This window comes from Lissotriton helveticus, chromosome 7 (assembly GCF_964261635.1).
Source record: "Lissotriton helveticus chromosome 7, aLisHel1.1, whole genome shotgun sequence".
NCBI classification, from domain to species: Eukaryota; Metazoa; Chordata; class Amphibia; order Caudata; family Salamandridae; genus Lissotriton; species Lissotriton helveticus.
This window is the reverse complement of record NC_136068.1, coordinates 1,289,668,217-1,289,686,875: the sequence shown is the minus strand read 5'-3', so window position 1 is coordinate 1,289,686,875 and position 18,659 is coordinate 1,289,668,217. Positions and strand designations below refer to the sequence as shown.

Genomic DNA, 18,659 nt, shown 5'->3' with positions numbered 1-18,659 from the left:
CGGACACACGCCGTGAGGGCAACGGCCAGTTCCACCTACCTGTCCTTGGCAAGCAGATCAACACCTATTCCCCCTCTGTGCCGTGAGGGCAACGGCGGCAGCTCCTTCCACGCCAGACCGGGCGACAGCGGGAAACTACACATCCCAGCTGCCCCGGGGCCCGGCGCTCCACCAGTGACGTCAGCTTTGCGCCTGGAGGCGCTACAAAGTGCGAGGACCGTCCTGACCCGTGCAGAAGCGGTCGCTCCCCTCACTCCTCCTGGGTATCGTAGCGCTATTCCAACGCTGCCTGTGCTCTGTACTTTAATATTTTCATAGCGCCACACTGTGCCTGCATATTGTCATAGCGCCGCATTGTGATTGCATATTTTTCATAGCGCCGCATTGTGACTGCATATTTCCATAGCGCCGCATTGTGCTTGCATATTTTCATAGCGCGGCTCTGTGGTGCTTCATAGCGCTTGACATTCATCACTGTTGTTGGTAATTGGATTGTTGGCTGTAGCGCTCCACTGCTCACCCCGACCTCACCCTGCTTACATTTGTTTTTGTTGCTGCCATTTTGTTGTTGTGTCGTCCCAGCCCGTACCTCCAACACGCTCCCGCCTCCCAGCTGACCCTCCCTCCCACTAATAGTATAGGCCGACCCCACCCCCTCAGAGAGCTGTGACCGTCCTGACCCGTGCAGAAGCGGTCGCTCCCCTCACTCCTCCTGGGTATCGTAGCGCTATTCCAACGCTGCCTGTGCTCTGTACTTTAATATTTTCATAGCGCCACACTGTGCCTGCATATTGTCATAGCGCCGCATTGTGATTGCATATTTTTCATAGCGCCGCATTGTGACTGCATATTTCCATAGCGCCGCATTGTGCTTGCATATTTTCATAGCGCGGCTCTGTGGTGCTTCATAGCGCTTGACATTCATCACTGTTGTTGGTAATTGGATTGTTGGCTGTAGCGCTCCACTGCTCGCCCCGACCTCACCCTGCTTACATTTGTTTTTGTTGCTGCCATTTTGTTGTTGTGTCGTCCCAGCCCGTACCTCCAACACGCTCCCGCCTCCCAGCTGACCCTCCCTCGCCCCTCCCCTTCCTCCATCCTCTTATGTCAGATGCCTTTACGCGCAGCGTCCACGCGCAGTGGTCGCGCCGAAGGTGCGCCAAAGGTAAGCCCGTCTACGCCCGTCCGCGCCTCGACCGCGCCCAGCGCCAGACCCCCTGGTCCCCGCTTCACCCATCCCTCCCGCATTACATACGGCGCCTCCACCCTCTTAGCACTTAACCCCGGCCAACTCCCTAACTGCGCCCAAGCAGCCCCAGGACACACCCATGGACCCTTCAGCTGCCACTCTTGCAAATTCACCTGCATCAAGACCCACACCAAACCAACAAACACCAAACAGAGATCCAACACCAACCACCTTAAATGCATCCTTCTCAACACCCGCTCGGTTCACAAACACGCCATCGACCTTTGGAATCTACTCAACACCATTTCTCCGGACATCACCTTCCTAACAGAAACCTGGATGAATGCCTCTTCAGCTCCAGACATCACCATAGCCATCCCGGACGGCTACAAAATCATCCGTAAGGACCGCACCATTCAAACAGGAGGAGGCATCGCCATCGTCCACAAGAACACCATCCGCGTCTCAACCAGCTCAGAAGACAATCTCGCTATCGCCGAACACCTTCACTTCCAGATCCACACCGACCCCAAGACCACACTCAGAGGCACCCTCCTCTACAGGCCACCAGGACCCCGTACAAAATTCAGCGAAGACATCACTGACTTCATCACCCCACACGCCCTCCCCTCGGAAGAATACATTCTACTGGGAGACCTCAATTTCCATCTGGAAAAGAACAACGACAGTAACACTACCACCCTTCTGGACAATCTCGCCAATCTCGGACTCAAACAACTTGTTAACACCCCCACACTCTATGCAGGACACACACTCGACCCTATCTTCACTTCCAGCAAGTATATCTCCTTCACTCACACCACACCTCTCCACTGGACGGACCACAGTTGCATCCACTTCATTTACAATAAGACCTCGATCCACAACCACCCTCAACCAACTCTGCGAAGAAATTGGAACAAAATCACCATCGACCAGATCTTCAAAAACCCCCTGCCTACTCAACGAACCCTAACCAAGCCGCCATCAACCTCACACAATGGTTAACCCAAACTGACGACAAACTAGCACCCTTGAAAAAACATCAAATCAAGCAAGGAAGCAAGAACGCCCCCTGGTTCAACGATGACCTTAAGAAATCCAAGAAGCTCTGTCGTTCCCTTGAGAAAACTTGGAAAACAGAGCCAAACACTATCACCCAAGCCGCCTTCAAAAACGCCACCCGCAAACACCACCAACTTATCCGGACAGCCAAGAAATAAGCACTCTAAGACCGACTAGACAACAACGCCGACAACAGCAAGGAACTTTTCAACATCATCAAAGAATTCACCAACCCCACCGCCAGCTCTAACGACATCACCCCCTCTCAAGTCCTCTGCGACTCCCTCGCCTCATTCTTCCATGACAAAATCGCCGACATTCATAACAGCTTTGACAACCAACCCGTAAACCAGTCCACCCCACTCACCTCCGAACCTGTACCTCCTCCGAATAACCTTTTCGACTGGAACCCAATCACCACAGAAGCCACCATTCGCCTGATGAAGTCCATCCACTCAGGATCCCCTACAGACCCATGCCCCCATCACATCTTCAACAAAGCAGACTCCATTATCGCACCCCATCTCCGAGATGTCATCAACTGCTCCCTTAACTCCGCCACATTCCCAGAAAGCTGGAAACACGCCGAACTCAGCGCCCTTCTAAAGAAACCCACAGCTGACCCCACCGAACTCAAAAACTACCGCCCCATCTCGCTCCTCCCATTCCCTGCCAAAGTCATTGAGAAAGCCATCAACAACCAGCTCGCCGCCTTCCTCGAATCCAACAAATCACTCGACTCCTCACAGTCTGGCTTCCGAGCCAAACACAGCACCGAGACAGCCCTCATCGCAGCAACAGACGACATTCGAACACTACTGGACAACGGAGACACAGTCGCCCTCATCCTTCTCGACCTCTCCGCAGCCTTCGACACAGTCTGCCATAACACCCTGATACAACGCCTCAGAAACATCGGAATTCAAGGAAAAGCATTGGACTGGATCATTTCGTTCCTCGCTGGAAGAACTCAGAGAGTCCGCCTCCCCCCTTTTAAGTCAGAGGCCACCGAAGTCATCTGCGGCATCCCGCAAGGATCATCACTCAGCCCCACCCTCTTCAACGTCTACATGAGCCCCCTCGCAACCATCGCACGTCAACACAACCTCAACATCATCTCCTACGCTGATGACACTCAGCTGATCCTCTCACTCACCAAAGACCCAACCACCGTCAAAACCAACCTTCATGAAGGGATGAAAGAAGTAGCCGAGTGGATGAAGCACAGCCGTCTGAAACTGAACTCGGACAAAACGGAAGTCCTCATCTTAGGTTCATCCCCTTCCGCCTGGGACGACTCTTGGTGGCCAACGGCCCTAGGAAAAGCCCCCATACCGACGGACCACGCACGGAACCTGGGCATCATCCTGGACTCCTCACTCTCGATGACCAGACAAGTCAACGCCGTCTCATCTTCATGCTTCAACATCCTACGCATGCTCAAAAAAACATTTCGCTGGATCCCCACCGAAACAAGAAAAACGGTCACCCACGCACTGGTTACAAGCCGTCTGGACTACGGAAATACCCTTTACGCCGGCTCCACCGCAAAACTGCAGAAAAAACTCCAACGCATCCAAAATGCTTCAGCCAGACTCATACTAGACATCCCCCGCACAGACCACATTTCCGTTCACCTGAAAGAACTTCACTGGCTCCCCGTCAACAAGAGAATAACGTTCCGTCTCCTCACCCACGCACACAAAGCCCTATACGAACTTGGACCTGATTGTCTCAACACGCGCCTTTCCTTTTACACCCCCACCCGCCAGCTGCGTTCGTCCAACCAAGCCCTCGCCGCTGTTCCGCGCATCCACAAAGCCACCATGGGGGGAAGATCCTTCTCCTACTTAGCGGCCAAAACCTGGAATTCCCTTCCCATCCACCTCCGCCTTACTCAAAACCACCTAGCCTTCAGAAAACAACTTAAAACCTGGATATTCGATAAGTAAACCTCCCCCCCCCCCTTCCTCAAGCGCCTTGAGACCCTATGGGTATGTAGTGCGCTATATAAATTCTGACTTGACTTGACTTGACTTGAGCACGCCTCCCGCCCCGCGGGACACGCGCGGGACGTGCCGGGCGAAGCCCGGGCAAAGGGCGGGCCGTCTGTGGCTGTCTGGGGGCAGCCGAGGCAGGGCAGGCCGCTCTAACTCCTTATATACCAGACATGATGTTGGCCTGAACCAACCTGTGGAACTTGCACCACAAAAGAGGGCTGAGGGTGTTCTCTTCTAAGATCCGGACTAAGGTTAATATTATTTTGTATTGAGCCCCCTGAAAACCACTGCTAGTTCTACTCTGTTTGCTACTACAGCCTATACAAAAAAGAGGTATGGGGAAACGCAAATCCATGGAGGGGGGTTGGGTGGGGATGGTAACCCCCCGAAGCACCGAAAGGGAAGGAAAACTAAGAAAGGGTCCAGTCATGCCGCTGTAAATTGTGTCATCGATCGAATTGATAATCTTGTGGAAGATTGCAGGGAGATTCTTGTGGCCGATCTAGGCCACACTAACGTTGAGGCCTCAGGAGATGAGAGTGTAGCTCAATTAAGACCAGTAAATGATGTTAGTGATCCCCCCCTAATACCTGCCATGTTTCGGGCAAAAAGAAGAGTTAAAGATGGAAGCATTACTGAAAGCAATAGCCGGCCAATTACAACAGGTGAGGCTCATTGTCACGTGGGTCATGACGTGCCCCCTAAAGTTCTGACTGAGAAATGTTTATCTCCCTCTGTTCCTTCAATATCCTCTGGTAACAGGTATGCAGTTTTGGCTTATATTCATGATGATTCCCCAATTAGACAAATGATGCAGGTAGAAGGGGCTGAAGGGGCATGTACTTCCACTGCGACATCTAATTCAAATTCCAGCAGGGGTAACATAGCATCTGATTTAGTTATCCTTTTACGTGATGAGATCGAATCACTAAAATCACTAATTATAAACTTAACAACTTTGGTTAGTGTCATGCCAGAGGGAAGAACAAACAATCTTTCTAACACAATAACCACTACACGAAACTTCTTCCCGACAAAAACAAGCATAGTAGATAAGATACATCAAACACAAGTTAGATGGATGGGCCCAATGTCTCGGTGCCTGAGCAGTACCCTGGTACCATGTGCTTTCAACGGGAACGCTGTACACTGGAGACAAGTAAAACCATCCACTTCACACTACAGCAGGCAGATTCCAAGGCTGTGTTGTTCACAGGACGTCTACACATATTCCATAAATATTTACCTTGAAGAGAATGAGCTAAAAAGGTTACTTACCAGCAATGGTAGTTCTCCAGTATTGGTATCTTTCATAAATTCACATGCTTGAATCATCTCTGTTGTTGAGGTGAGATTTCCTATGGTAACATTACAAGAGCAGTTCCATGTTAAAGATAGCCCTAAAGCTATAACAATGTATCTTCAGCAGACTAGGCACATAATTTAAAATGAACCAAAGTCCAACCAATAAAAGAAAATCATGTGAAGGAGTAATACAAATAGGTTTGCCTCTTATGGGGAGCAGGGTGGGTCGCATATGAATCGATGAGGGATACCAACACCGGAGAACGATCATTACAGGTAAGTAACTTTTTTGTTCTACAGTAGTGGATCGTATCTAGATTCACATGCTTGAATCAAATTAACAAGCAAAAGTTATTAAGCAACATTATAAGATCATAGTAGATGAAAGGGAAAAAGCTTAGAGTGGCTCACCTTATTGAAACTGATCATGTAATGCTACCTTGCTCACTGTTTATCCTTTTGTGCAGTCTCTTCTAGACCATAGTGTCTTGTAAATGAACATGTGTATATTCGTCCACGTTGCTGCTTTGCGTATATCTGTCAATGACACTCCAGTGGACAGAGCCATTGAAGTAGAAACACCTCTGATGCAAAGAGCCATCACCTTGCTGTGAAGTGGCATGTTGACCCTTTAAAATTTCATTAAAAAATCGCAGTTGCAACCGCTCGTGACACCCTGCTTGAAAATGGCTTCTCTCTTACCCGGGTGCCAAAGGCAACCAGAAGCTCATTCTGATTTCCTGAACCTCTCCGTTCTATACAGGTAGAATTCTAGACATCTTATATAATTTCAAATACTCTTTATTTCGATAATGCGCTATAAAAGAGATACAAATTAAATGTTAAAATAAAAAAACAAACATCAAAAACAATGACTTCATATTTAAAAAAGTGATAAGACAAATGAATGCGAAATATGGATAGACATAAAATCACACAAGATCATTACAGCTTCACGTACAAGTTAAAAAGCACTTAAATTATAAAATTATGAATAGTGATAAGGCCTTGCTAGGTAAGATTTCGCTAATATTCCATTACTTATTTCTTTTTAACCAAGAGTGAAACAAATATCTGGACACTGCAAAGACCAGATAGGGAGTCATATCAGCTTGGAAAATCCTGATAACGTTCTTATACCTACTGACACCCAGCGTTCGACAAATTGAAATAAGCCATTTGGCCCATGGTTCTTTATGCACTTTCTTTCTTATGACCACACAAGCTACAATCCTGTTCTATGTCCGTGTCCATTTTGATCTAAAACATTTGAGGGGCAGGTTTCCATGTCAGAACTGAATGTATAATTGTTTAGCTAAATTTGGTTCTATAGCGTCTAAAAAATATATTTAGTAAAAGTTGTCTTTTATCATTAAAAATTAAGTAGTTAAAGTGTCAGGGTGCCAGCGTTAAAAGAATATTAAGTTTATAGGTGTAGAATTGGTTTTTCAACTCCTTCATAGTAATATTGGTACAACAGCCTGCCGGGTCAATCCAGAGGTTATCTAAACCCATCCCCATTAAGGTGTTGCTCACATATTTAATCCATGGTAAATTAACAGCGTTTGGATGTTTGGAAATTTCCACCAACCTGTTTCGATAGGGCAGAAGTTCAGGTGGGGCCCAGATTCGTCTCCAGAAAATGAATGGATTTTGACCTGAGACCCAAATCAAGCCTCAGTGGTACTAAGGGAGTGCTGACTGGTAGACACAGCATTTGCCTGATAAATCTGTTCTCAGCCATTTCCAGGGGTATGATGTTCTTATGGCCCCATAGCTCCGAACCCTACAGTGTAGCCGCTAGTGCCTGTTATGTATATAGTTGGATTACTGGTGTTATGAATTTACACAACAAACCTTTATACAGCTTCAGCAGAACCACACTTTGCTGTTCTAATTTTAATCTTCTTTTAGCAACATGTGATATCCAGTACAGCTTCTCATCAAGTGTAATCCCTAGATAATCAAAATGATGTGCCTGTTCTAATGGGACACCATCTAAGGTGGGATTGGAGCGTGTTGAGGGACAAGGGTTAAAAGAACAAGTTACTTACCTTCGGTAACGATATATCTGTAAGAAACAGTAGTTAGTATTAGATTCCTTACCTTAGAATATCCCCAGGCGTCAGTCTGGATCCGGAAACTTTTGCGTAGCAGTACCCCTGCGCGTCGGTAGGCGTCATCTGCAGGCGTCCCCTGCGGCTCCGCGTCCGTCGTCGGCGTCGTGCGCCGTGATGACGTCGCTGGAGTATATAGACGCCGCCTCCGCGCGCTGACGTCAGTTCTTTGTACACAGCTTTTCCGCGCCAGAACACGCAGAGCCATGTGAGAACCAACACTGGTGCCAATTGAAACTAGGGCCCTGAAAGGGATGTCCTTAACCCTAGGAATCAGTTCGCAGAACGGGGAGGATGGGTGGGGCGGTAAGGAATCTAATACTAACTACTGTTTCTTACAGATATATCGTTACCGAAGGTAAGTAACTTGTTCATCTGAAAGAAACAGGTTAGTATTAGATTCCTTACCTTAGAATAGATACCCCAGCAATACCAACTCCGGAGGTGGGTCTGCGAACCAATACAATCCTACACCAGAAAGTCCTGGAGGACCGAACGGCCAAAGAAGCCATCCCTCCGGACTTGACTGTCCAGGCAGTAGTGCCTCGCAAAGGTGTGCAGCGAGGCCCACGTAGCCGCCTGGCAAATGTCCTGCAAAGGGACTCCCCGGCCCAGGGCAGTAGTAGCCGCCATGGCCCGAGTGGAATGGGCCCTCAGCCCAACAGGAGGCTCCTTCCGAGCCAAAGAGTAGCACGCTTTGATGCACAGAACGACCCACCGAGAGATGGTCCGTTTATGTACCGCCCGTCCCTTCTTCGCACCCACGTAGCCAACAAACAGTTGGTCATCCACCTGGAACTGGCGTGTGCGATCCATATAAAATGAAAGCGCACGTTTTGGGTCCAGACGATGGAGCCGCTCTTCATCCTTTGAAGGATGCGGAGGCGGGAAGAAGGAGGGTAAGGTGATGGACTGCCCGATGTGAAAAGCAGAGACTACTTTGGGCAGGAAAGAAGGTCTAGTTCTCAGAATCACCTTGTCTGGATGAATGGACATGAAAGGAGGTTTGACAGAAAGAGCCTGGAGCTCACTCACTCTCCTGGCAGAGGTGATGGCAACCAGGAAGGCCGTCTTTAAAGTCAGGAGACGGAGAGGACAGGAATGAAGTGGCTCAAAGGGAGCGCACATCAAGAAGGTCAGAACCAGGTTCAAGTCCCACTGAGGCATCACGAACGGAATAGGTGGATACATGTGCGTGATGCCCTTTAAGAATCTCGTTACAATAGGGGACTTGAACAAAGAAGGCTGATCAGGTAGCCTGAGAAAGGCCGAAAGGGCAGAAAGGTAGCCCTTGATAGTGCCCAGAGCAGAGCCCTGCTGGGCAAGAGAGAGAAGAAAGAGGAGAACCTCGGAAAGAGGGGCAGAGAGAGGGTCCACAGCCTTTGCTGTGCACCATGCCACAAATCTGTTCCACCGGCAGGCGTATACCGACTTTGTGGAGGGACGCCTGGCTGCCAGAATCACATCACAAACCTCAGGAGGCAAGTCAAATGGCCTCAACTGTCGCCGCTCAATCTCCACGCATGGAGGTGGAGACTGGACAGGTTCGGGTGGAGGACCGTCCCCTGCTGCTGCGACAGAAGGTCCTCCCGAAGGGGCAGGCGGATCGAGGGACCGACTGACATGCTGAGTAGCTCGGGATACCAGTACCTTCGAGCCCAGTCCGGAGCCACAAGGATAACTTGGGCCCGGTCGCGCCTGATCTTCTTCAGCACTCTGGGCAGAAGTGGTATAGGCGGAAAGGCGTACAACAGACCGCAGCTCCACTCGCGCCGAAAGGCGTCGCCGTGCGAGTGCCGTCTTGGAAACTCCAACGCGCAGAACTGATGACATTGCGCGTTCTCTTCTGTGGCGAATAGATCTAACCAAGGCTCTCCCCATTGCAGAAAGAGGCCTTTCGCCACGTCCGAGTTCAGACGCCATTCGTGATCCACCGAGCACCGACGGCTGAGTTCGTCCGCCCTGGCGTTCAGTGTTGAACCGTCAGAGTCACGCCCTGACGTTCCAGCCATTGCCAGAGACGCAGAGCCTCCTGGCAAAGGGTCCACGACCCCACTCCGCCCTGCTTGTTGCAGTACCACATGGCGGTGGTGTTGTCCGTGAACACCTGCACTACACTCCCGTTGACAAAGGGGAGGAATGCCTTCAGTGCTAGGCGAATCGCCCGCAGCTCCAACATGTTGATGTGGAGCCGGGACTCCGCCGGAGACCAGATGCCTCTGATCTCCGCCTCTCCCAAGTGGCCTCCCCAGCCCTGGAGGGACGCGTCCGTCACAACTACGTGCTCCGGTTGGGGAAGGGAGAGGGATCTGCCTCTGACCCAATCGCGGTCCGTAAGCCACCACTGCAACTGGCTCGCAGTGCCCTCCGAGATCAGGACATGGTCGGATAGGTTGCCTTGATGCTGGGCCCACTGAAACTTCAGGTCCCACTGCAGAGCCCGCATCCGCCACCGGGCGTGATGCACCAGAAGGATGCAGGAAGCCATCAGCCCCAGCAGCCGCAGCGTCAACCTGACCGAAACCCGGGATAACGGCTGAAAGATGGGAATCAAAGCCTGTATATCCCGGATCCGCCGTTCCGGAGGATAAACCCGAAACTGCGCCGAGTCGAGAACCGCTCCGATGAAAAGGAGCTTTTGAAAGGGACACAGGTGTGATTTCGGCACATTGATGGAAAACCCCAGCTCGTGCAGGAGGTCCGCCGTCATCTGAAGGTGGTGGACGACTGTCTGGGGCGAGCCCGCCTTCAACAACCAGTCTTCGAGGTAGGGGAAGACTGAAACCCCTAACCGGCGCAGAGGAGCTGCGACCACCGCCATCACTTTCGTGAACACCCGTGGGGCGCTGGTAAGGCCGAATGGGAGCACGATAAACTGAAAGTGCTCGTGGCCTACCGTGAACCGCAGGTAACGCCGGTGGGCCGGCAGGATGGGGATGTGAAAATACGCGTCCTGCAAGTCCAACGCCACCATCCAGTCTGGCGGGTCTAGAGCAGCCAAGACCTGAGCCAAAGTCAACATCTTGAACTTCTCCTTCCGGAGGAAGCCGTTGACGTTCCGTAGATCCAAGATAGGACGCAGGCCCCCCTTGTCCTTCTTGGGTACCAGAAAGTAGTGGGAATAGCAACCACGCCCTACTTCTGGCCCAGGAACGCGCTCGATGGCCCCCTTGGCCAAGAGGGCCGTAACTTCCTCCTGCAGAAGTGTCAAGTGGTCCCCCGACACACGGTGGTTCTGCGGTGGCATGGCTGGAGGAGAGGTCTCGAAGGGGAGGGAGTAGCCCCTTCGGACGAGCTGCAGCACCCACCTGTCCGATGTGATAGAGCGCCAGCGGGAGTGGTGATGGCGAACCCTGCCACCCACTGGCGTCACATGGGCCTGAAAGCACGGACTAGGAGGATTTGGAGGCTGATGCTGCGGGGGGAGGTGTGGTCTGACCTCGCCGTTGTCCCCGACCGCCTCCACGGCGGAATCCACGGCCGCCACCGCATTGAGAAGTGTTCTGCGGTGCGTGACTGGCAGCCCGTGTGGGACCGCCCCTTCCGTGGCCACGAAAGGAGCGAAACGAACCCGTTTGCTGGCGCTGGGTCGAGAGACCCAAGGACTTGGCCGTGACCCTGGAGTCCTTGAAGCGCTCCAGCGCGTGGTCCGCCTTGTCGCCAAACAGGCGACTGCCATCGAACGGCATGTCCATCAAAGTATTTTGGACATCAGCCGAAAAGTTGGCGGATCTCAGCCAGGCGTGGCGACGAATCGCCACCGTTGTGGACATCGCTCTGCCCAGCGAGTCGGTCGTATCAAGACCACACCTGATGGAGTATCTTGCTGCATCTCGGCCTTCAATCATAGCCTTGCCGAGCTTTACCCGTACCTCCTGCGGGCATTCTGGCAGCAACTCCGCGACCGTATCCCACAGAGAGTGGGTGTAGCGGCCCAAGAGGCATGCGGTGTTGCAAGACCGCAGTCCTCAGGGACGAGAAGACCTTCTTCCCATATTGGTCGTACCTCTTGGATTCCCGATCGGGCGGGGCCGACGGGAATGCGGTCTGGGAGGTCGAGGCCTGGATCACCAGACTCTCAGGGGTGGGATGGGTGGACAGGAACTTGGGGTCGTCCGGACATGGACGGTGGCGTCTGGCCACGTTCCTATCAACAGGCGAACCTGAAGCGGGCCTGGACCACGTGCCCAAAAGAACGTCTGTCAAGGCTTCGTTGAACGGCAGCAGAGGCTCCTGTGGGCATGACTGCGGTTTGAAGACCTCAGTGAGGATGTTAGGCCTCACGACCGCGACGGGGAGCTCAAGGTGTAAGGCCTTGGCAGCCCTCATCAACACCACTGAATAAGCAGCCCCAGCCTCCGAAGCCACAGTAGGAGGCGAGACAAAACCAGGGTTAGGAGAGTCGTCCAGACCACTGGCGTCACCCAAATCACCTGTCCAGTCCACGTCGTACTGACACTCACGTGACAGAGGGTCCTCAGACCCCTCCCAAACCTCACCGGATTCTACATCTTCCCCATATTCGGAGTCAACAATGTAGACCGGCTCCTCGGGGTCCACAGGCCCCATCGGCGTCGGGCGACGCCGGTCCGACTCCGCGTCCGGAGTCGGAGAGGTTATGGGGACGGCGCCGCCCGGAGCCGGCCCCGGAGCACCGGCGCCGCGGGAGCACCGGAGCCGCGCGGGGGCGGCTTCGGGGGCAACCCCGATGGAATCGGCGCCGGAGAGGCCGGTAGACCAGCCGGCGTCGACCCTGATGGTCCTTGCGGCGCCGGGGTCGGAGCCGGAGCACCCGACGGCGTCGAGGCAGGGACACCCGAACCGCTAGGGCCCCCGGACGGGAGCACAGGGCCCGAAGGCGCCGTAGGCCCCGTCGGAGGAGACAGTGCCCTCATGGCCATAAGGAACTCCTCTATCTCCTCACGCGACGCGCCTTGCCCAGGGACCGCCGGGTATGGAGCAGGCCGCGCCGGCGACTCACGCGGAGCCGCGGGGGTGGGGCCACCCGGCCGCATCGCGCGAGCGTCGGGGGGAGTCGGGGGTACGATGACGACGCCCCGACTTCTTGTGTTTCCTACCTGAGGAACCAGAGGAATGGTGACGACTTCCGGAGCGCTCGTGATGGCTCCGCGACCGCTCCCTCGACCGCTCCCTCGACCTCCGGCCGGACCGGGACCGCTCTCGACGTGGGGCCGACACCCGCAGTTCGAGTAGCTTGCGGGACCGCTCCCGCCTAGCCTTACTCGTCAGGGCCCGGCAATCGACACAGTCATCCACGGCGTGGTCGGGGCCCAGACACCGGAGGCAGAGTCGGTGATGATCCGTGACCGACATCGTGCGGTCACAACCATCACAGTTCTTAAAACCGGGCATCCTACCGGCACCGTAACAGTAAAAGATTAAAAAACTTTGGTCAAAAGACCGGAGTACTGCACTTCTCGGATCTGCGCTAACTGGCGCGGAAAAAAGAAGAACTGACGTCAGCGCGCGGAGGTGGCGTCTATATACTCCAGCGACGTCATCACGGCGCACGACGCCGACGACGGACGCGGAGCCGCAGGGGACGCCTGCAGACGACACCTACCGACGCGCAGGGGTACTGCTACGCAAAAGTTTCCGGATCCAGACTGACGCCTGGGGATATTCTAAGGTAAGGAATCTAATACTAACCTGTTTCTTTCAGATACATAAATTTCGTTTTGCTTATATAGTTTCCAGCCCCCTTGACCCACATAATTTGTTGAACACATCAAGTATTTTCTGCAGCCCCATGGGGAACTTCGACAACAAAAGTGTGTTGTCAGCGAACATGAGGACCGGATACCCTCATGTCGCTAGACGCAAGGCATAATTTTCCCTGCTATTTAAAACATCTACCAGGTCATTTAAAAACAGAGTAAAGAGGGTGGGGCTAACACACAGCTCTGTCTTACGCCAGTCTTCACTGGAATAGGATCAGTAACTTCACCCAACTAGCCACATCTTAATTGTGCGTAGTTGTTCTGGTGCAGTTTCTTAATTATGCTGCACAGGTAGGTTGGGATGCCCAGTTCTGGCAGACGATTCCACAACATGACTCTTGGAACAAGGTCAAATGCAACTCTTAGGTCACCAAATACTGCATAAAGCATTCCCTACTCGAGGTTAACGATCTTCCAATAATTCATCTGGAGTCTAAAGACCTGATCCACAGTGGAAGTGTGGGATAGAAATCCAGCTTAAAGTGGGCAAAGGATTTCATTCTCTTCAAGCCAGTATTGGAGCCTGCTCATTATGACCCTGCTAAAAAGTTTCTGTGCCGTATCAATTAAACAGATTTGTCTGTAATTGGCAGGGTCCAAGGGACGCCCTTCTTATAGATGGGGAGAATCTCGACCCGGCCCATGACTTTGGTATACTTGCACCTTTTGAAATGGCCTTAAATTCCACAGTGCAGTATGGTGACCAAACCTCTATTTCTGATAGATAAAGATCTACTGGGATCTTATCGATGCTAGGTGCTTGCTGCTGGGCTATCTTTCTAATGACATCTTCCAGCTCCTTACTAATTATCGGGGAAAAACCTTTATCCTACCGCGCTGTTCCAGCACACAGGGTGATGGCCGGAGTTTCAGGGAGTATGTTCACCTCAGGGTTTTGTTGGTATAAGTTAGTGAAGTGGGCTATCCATGCCTCTGCTGCTACATTGTTATTCATTTTAGCTCTTCCTCCTCTATTCCCAGTGGCAATTAGATTCCAGAACAGGGAGTGAACCCTTTTCAGGCAGTGAGGCGGTGGACTTACTTTTTTCCTTTGAGAGACACCCGGTGACTACGTGGACCGGTGCAAAGTCCACGACGCACAGGAGGTGAAAGGATCCAAGCTGAGACGGGTATCTGTGTACCCACATGAGTATTGACTGGATGGTGGAAATATATTTTGTGGGCGACTAAAGAGTCGATTCCAGATATTCCCTCTTCCTGATGAAGCCATAAGAAATGAAAGGCTGAAACGCAACTGCGACTGCGTCGACAAAACCTGGAGGAGTCCTATCATTTCCAAAAATTATTTCCTTATAGTTAGGGCACCTAAAGATAGAGGGTAGGAGGTGAGATACCTCAGGCGCACAGGTGACTTTCTCACAGTGTATCACTCAGAATAAGGAGTGTACATGCAGTTTGAATAACATTGAAGGTTTTCTTTTATTGTTGTATATAGCGTGTTTGTGTACCATATTGTGATTATGAATTATATGTGATTTATTGTCTTGCCATATGTATTGTATATATTATGTTTGATATATATGTATTTGTTTTTTTGTGTATATCCAGCACCATCCGATGACATTGTTGTGAAACATTTTAGAATCAAGCGTAATTTAGCGATTCATGCCCTTATATAGCTATAATTCACATTGCCCTTAGATAGGCAGAGAAATCAGACCCATATTTAGACATAACCCATCCAGTCCAAATACAGGCATGGCTACTTCCACTGGTTCCAAAAAGCCACAACGATTTCTTTGAAAACTCAGCTTCAGCAGTCAGGGACATCCCCTTACTTGAATATTGATTTGTCCTAGAAATCATGACGTTTTCAAAGAACTACCATTCCCTTGGGGTTCTCTGGTGACGTTATTATGTCCGAGTTTACGTCAAACTAGGCACCTTCAAGGTATAAATATGCCTACACTTGCCCTAGCAAACACACAGTGGTTCGGAGCAGCTCGACTATCTACTTCCCCAACGCAGCTCGCTACAGCAAGTGCCGAAGGAAGTCGACCCTCCAGCTGATGCACTGACAGAGAGGCTGCCTTTCTCTCGCTGAGCATCCAGCTCCAGTGTTTCAAAGCTCCCCTCGCGGGGTGTTGGGAAATCGAGTCTCGAGACAGAGATACCAGACCTCCTTCATTCTAAAACTAAGGTACGGAGCTGATTAGACCCTAAGAGAAATCTTGGTTAGATTCTTGGCAAAGAAAAACTAAACTTATGCTACACCTCACTTACTTCTTCCCTCGTACTAGATTTAGGTTAGGTACATTGGGGTAGGCGTATTTTAGAAGCACCAGTTGAGCTTTGTTATTTATGTATGTATTTATCTATGGTTTAGAAACCATACAATGCTTTTACAGTATTATTTTATAATACTCTTCTTACTGTACGCATTATACTTTGCAGCCAGTATTACGATTGTAGCAGTTCACTTTACTTGCATGAGAAAGAAGACTGCTCAATAAATTCTTTTATTGAAAACGCCCGTCTCTCTATTTCTCTGCACCTCTGATGAAACGAAGCATGCACGATTGACTGAGTAAAATATCTATCTATTGTTTCCACAACTCTGAAGATCAGTTTTATTCTTGGGGAAACAAAGTTGTCATGTTTATGCGGTTGTCAGAAACTAATCCCTTTTTGTTTATTCAAGAAAGTTTCTAGTGACCTCTGAGCTAGCTGGCACTCACAATTAAGTCTAATATATTCAATAGAGACCTAGTCGACCTAAGTCCTACGTCAAATCTATAGGATATATTATTCCAATGTGCAGAGCCAATTGGGAATATAGGAAATACACTACAACATGTGTATTTCACAAAATCATGTTTAGATAGTTGTAAGAAAACAAAAATGACAGGGTAATTGATTGTGCCTTGTGCAGAAATAAAATAGTTGCTTGATCTCTCCCTGCTTTCCTATAAATACATTTTTCCAGTGGTTCAAACTGGCAATTTATATCACCCCCTACCCCCACAAGTCTTAGTGTATTTAGATGGAGACCTACTGTGTGGGTAATTATCTTGTCAATGGTGGTGGATTCCAAGCGTTTAACGTTGGGTCTCAAGTATATGTGATAGATATTTGCTCAGGAGCCTTAGGCAGTTTAATAGTCACACAAAGAATATCTTCCTCAATTGTTTCGATCTCAAGCACCACACACCTCACATGTACACCAATCCAGATCACTAGACCTTCTGAGGGTCTACCCTTCCCACAACACCTGGCGTTAATATTGTAGATGGCAAAGTTAGGATAATTAATTTCATGACTTTGCCATGTCTCCTGAAAGAGGCAAAAATCAAACATATTGATACATTTGCCGGGTCAGGATCCCCCAATTTGGAAACAAGGCCAACTACTGTGACCTCAACCCTCATCAGCCAATGCAGCAAAAAGCTGCCAACGACTGCAGAACATGCCCGGAGGGGCTCTCCAAATTAGCATAGGGCTCCAGCTGTGCAGGCCTGCCGTGACCGCGTTTCTGCGGGGACCAAAACCCCATTTGCCACTGTGGCAGGAAGCCGCCAATGACTGCAGAATGTGCCCGGAGGCTCTCTGCAAAATAGCGCATGGCTCCCGCTGCACAGGACTCCTATGACCGCGATTCCGGGGTGAGACCTCGAACCCCATCAGCTACTGCAGGAAGCCGCTAACAACTGCAGAATGCACTCAGAAGCGCTCTACAAATTAGTGCAGGCTCCCACTGCGCTGGACGTGGCCGGGTGAAGTCCGGGTCAAAAGCAGGCCCATCTGTGCCCGTCCGCGGTGGGATGAGGCTGCGCTGGTCCACCCCTCTTGGCCTCTTGCACTGAAACAACCAAGAACTGCAGGGGTAAGTCCTATCAACCATCTCAAAAGTATACCATTTTCTACTGGGTCAACAGGGCTCATTACGATGGGTAAACGTAACTGTACTGGTGGGTAGCTTTCCATACAACCACCTGCCCAAGTGATTGCAATTGACAAAATGCTCCAGCAAACTATTGGTGCAATTGTGAATAAAATGGAACACACAGAGAGGAGTCTTTCACTTGGGGGTGATGGGGAAGCCCGCAAAAGTCCAGCTAGCCTAATTTCTCCCATTTCTACCCAGTTGAAGTCCAATACAGATATTGTAGCTACTACCGACTCTGATAGCGACTCCAACCCCGCCAACAAAAAAGCGCCCATGCCCACTAGGCCCGCAACTGTTGATGATTTAGCGGAAGGGAACTCCTAACAGGAAGCACCCTAACCGTGATTAAAGCAAAACAGGTAACGTCGACCGGATGCTACCCCAACAACAATGCCCCAACGCCCACACTGTTTTCCAAATCTAGGGGCAATGCAGGAAAATTGGCACATTTAAAAGGAGGCAAAAATCTGGTTGTACAGAGACCAGTTTGGATAGATGAGTTTATAGGCACTGCAATGGACCAACTCAAGGGGGTGATACACCATGAATTCAGGCCACTTCTGGACAAAATAGTTGTCCTCGATTCTTGAGTAATTGCACTGACTAAAGCCAATATAGATCACGAACATCCTCATGCCAAAACTTTATCCCCAAAGGCAGACCAGCTGGATGGATTTGGTACTTCAAGGACCGAACTATCCCAGACCCATAGAAGTAGCATAGGACCTGACCATGGTCTGGGGAAGTATGGAGCATAGGAGGTAATGGTCTAAAGGGAAACACATGCCCAATTGACACCCTTAACAGATACTCTGGAGAATTACCATCAAGAAGTAACCGCAGAAATGTAGTGGCCATTCCCAATCCGCCTCAAAATAAGGCCAAGACTATTGATTTACTCCCAGAGGCCTGTCCATACGTAGTTGTGATGTCTGAGGTCCCTGGTTTGAGAGATGGGCGAGGGAAAACCACACAGAACTGAGCAATAAATATCTTAACTGGCTGGGTAAATAAAGGCACTTTCCAACTTCAATGGCCAGCAACATATTGTGCACCCAGCGTGTGGAGTGGATTGGGAAGGAGACAAAGGACCGTCCCGGAGATAGTGTGGTCATCAACTTTAGAGACCCTACAGTTGTTTATGATTTGCTAAGTAACAGTTCTACTGATCACTTAAGGGGTAAGGGGTGAACTTACTACGCCTGGGATATTTTTATAAGCCCCCTTTGGCCTCCCAAATAAGTTTGTCACAAGCTGTGAAGAATCCTTCCTTTTATCCTGCGAGTATCCTAGAATAAACCAGCTATTTGAAGATATGCGCAACTTCCCCTTGTA

General features: G+C 50.5%; 1 protein-coding gene across 2 annotated transcripts in view; it reads right to left on the bottom strand.

Moving 5' to 3' along the window:
- MYO15B (myosin XVB) overlaps window positions 1-18,659 on the bottom strand; it is an 810,836-nt gene that overhangs the window by 457,556 nt on the left and 334,621 nt on the right. The window lies entirely within an intron of this gene.